Consider the following 3,278-nt stretch of genomic DNA (forward strand, 5'->3'; position numbering starts at 1 on the left):
AGCTAAAGCCATGGCTGGAAGAACTGTTCTGAAGTGAAACGGTCATGTGACTGAAGCTGTCACATGACCACTTCACTGCGAATTAATTTTTTGTTAAATCTTTGTTCTGTGATTGGCTGAATTTGTTCATTAAAGCTGTAAAACATGGACGTAGCTACTATGAACTGCATGCTCATTGGCTAACAACTTGTGATTGATGCCAGCCAATGAGCATGCAGTTTCCTTCCACATATAATCCTCCTTTTAGAAATGTGGCGTAAATGAGATTTACAAAACAGTCAGCTCATTTTTATTTAGTGTGGCCGAAATCAGTGACCGAGCAGGAGAGGTCAAAGGTCAGACAAGGCCTTTGTAGCAGCAGCTGTCGCCATCTGGTGGCCTTTAGATAGAATCCAGGTTTATTCATTTTTCTGAGCAGGAAGCCGCGTCCATGTTTTCTGCTGTCTGTGAAGGACGCTTTAATAATCCAGACATTTGGCATCATATCGTCATGACAACATGTTGGACTAAAATGGGGAAAACTGGGAGACAGAACTAACAGGACTCGGGTGTGGAGGTTTTCACTCAGACTGCTCGGTTAATTAGACCAAAGCAGCTTTTAAAATTCAGTCAAAACTGTGAATCTTCCCTAAAAATGTTATTTTCTTATCAGCTTCATATCAGCGCTTATCTGGAAATATGGTTCTCAGTCAGATTCTGTGTGCGCCACGCTTCTATCCTTTTAAATCTTCGCTGTGAAAGCGACAGATGTGATGAAGAAGAGCTGTTCTGCTCATACTGCCCCTCAGCAGGCTTCCTGACTTTGGCCAATCGGAAAAAGAAACAAAAAGGAGGCCTTGAAGGGAAAGCAGCTGATTTCAGCTGGAGGCAGCGAGGCTCTGCATGAAGGGCAGAATCAGATAAATGAGGATGATTTTGAACTGTGAATCATGCAAAGCTACGCTGGCGGTGTAATGACAAACAGGTGGAGCTGGAAATGAGCAGAAGAAATCCACTTTGAAGGTTTAATGAACGCGTGTTGTGGACGTTGCCATGCTGAGAATTCCCATGATGCACTGCTGCTCACGTTTGGCCAACTTCTCTTGTTTTTCTTTGTTTACTTTGTCACGCATGTGTTGTACCGCCTTAACTGTCCAGGGGGCGCTGTGCAGCGGGACTACAGGATTATCAGGGACCACCGGAGCCCCGTGCCCCTCAGATGTGAGCCGACTCGTATCTCAGGCGTGTTTTTTGTTTTTGACTTTGTGCTACGTCTCACAGGGTCAAACGTCACGTCTCCTTAGAGAAACTTTCTTTAAACACTTTTTGTATTTGTTACAATGAGATCCACCTGAAAACCAAAATGCTGTTTTTTCTACTGCTTAAAAATAATAATGAGGTACAAGCCGACATGTACAGGTTGCTATGCTAATTATTTTATTGCCTAATTTTCAGATGACGCCATTCCGGAAATGGATTCCAATGTTTGTGTGTTTGGACAAGCTGGCGATAATTTAAAGGACCTCGTCAAGCTTTTTATCTTCATTCTGATTCGTAACGATGGTACCACGTGTCCGTGTTGGTTGTTTTGTTGTGTTAGAAGGAGTAGGCCGATAAGCTGGGCTCGGGTTCGCCTCGCGCGCCGCTGCCCTGAGGTGAACCGCCACGGTCTTGGTGGCGCTTGTCGCAGGGAACGGGCCAGATGTTGCTGTAGATGTTGATCCTGCATGAACCGTGAAGTTGTTGTTTAGACTGTGCTGTAGCTGAATTAGCATTAAATTATGATGTTTGAACCTCTGCGTCTTCATGTGTCCGTTTTCTGAGCCGGCCTCTTAATAAAGCTTCACACAAACATCTGGACCTGTTTTCACAGCTGATACTGATCCATGCTTAAACACCTGGAGGTATGAATGCACTGGCTGCAGTCTTTCCTAATGCCCAGCAGGGGGCAGTGGTGACGGGTCAATAATCTGTCCCTCAGTTTCTCACTCGCTCATCATCCCAACAATCTGAATATTTGATGGAAATAAATCCTGAAAATAGTTTCTGATGGTCAAAGGCCTCAAGCACAGTGCTCATTAAACACAGTCATATCCATGATGTTATTATTTGATTCATTTGATTATAACGGTATTAAGTAAAAGTGCATTCAAACTGTGCTTCAGCAGATTCCAGTCCGTGACAAGTCCGCTGAATTTTAGTCTAAAAATGCCTCAGCGTGTTTTAACTATAGTCTTTGAACTATTTAAAGATTACATATAAATATGGGTATGACAGTGCGACAGCATGAATAAAGTCTAAATGAGCGTCTGAAGACGTGCTACCGAGTGAAGAAGCCGAACACGTGGCCAGCACAGGGAGGATGCTCTGAATCTGAAATATAAAACTGAAGTGGGCTCTCGGCTGATTCCACATCCTGGATCTCAGCCGGCCACATGGATGCAGCAGAGACCCCGACGAGTCCGCTTCATCCGCAGCTGTAACAGTCAGTGACGCTTCAGGTGGAGCACCTCAGCGAGCTGAAAGTCCGCCATGTTGGACCCATCGATTATCGTGTAGCCTGACCAGCGAGGCTCCAGAACACAGCGCTTCCTGCTGTATGAACGGTTTCCCAGCCTCTCGTCAGGGCTTCAGCTTATTTATGACCCGTGCTAAGAAGGAGCCGGACAGAACAACAGTTCTTCAGGTTTCCGAAGGCCTTCCAGGGTCTTTGAACATTGGCCAGTTTCTCAGCATTTTTCCGGTCCTTCTACCTAACGATTTTCAGAGGTTCCAAGCTGCACATCTGCTCCAGCCTGAACCTCGAGCTGGGCCGGTGGCAGGTTTCAAACTCCTTCCTATCTCATCTCAAGTGTTTTTACTTCACATTAAATTTTGACACCTTTGAGAGGCGAAAACCAAGCGCGCCCGGTGGCTGATGAAGCCTTCGTGTCTTCTGCAGGGAGGTGCGGTTAAATATAGCAGTGATGGCAGGATAATTATAGGCAGCAGCTGGTGGAGAGCTTTCAGACAGCGGGGAGTCCCCTTCTGTCTTCACCTGATTCTGGCCCACCTCCCTCATTCTCTGTTTTCTTCTGGAAGGTTAAAGTAATGATGGGTTGCATGTCAGAGCTTTGAACGCTCTTCTTTCTTTTTTGGTGAGGTCGGGCTACGATTGGAAAGGGTTCAAAAGCAGGAGCTGGATTATGTTTCCGATCTTTGTATGTTCACAGATGTTAAGAGAAAATCAGAAAGCTCAGACCACCAATGATTATGAGTGGTTTTACTTCATCCTGCTGAACCTTACACAACAAAATGCC

At 45.5% G+C, this 3,278-nt stretch overlaps 1 protein-coding gene across 1 annotated transcript in view; it reads left to right on the top strand.

Annotated features, from left to right (window-relative positions):
• LOC309714391 (tomoregulin-1-like) overlaps positions 1–1,831 on the top strand; it is a 15,550-nt gene extending 13,719 nt beyond the window's left edge. The window contains exon 10 of the mRNA XM_082546834.1: positions 1–1,831. This exon is cut by the window's left edge and continues 818 nt beyond it. The gene's annotated coding sequence lies outside the window, so the exon portion shown is untranslated.
• The last annotated feature ends 1,447 nt before the right edge of the window (positions 1,832–3,278 follow it).

Source organism: Aulonocara stuartgranti (assembly GCF_965226115.1).
Source record: "Aulonocara stuartgranti genome assembly, chromosome: 9".
NCBI classification, from domain to species: Eukaryota; Metazoa; Chordata; class Actinopteri; order Cichliformes; family Cichlidae; genus Aulonocara; species Aulonocara stuartgranti.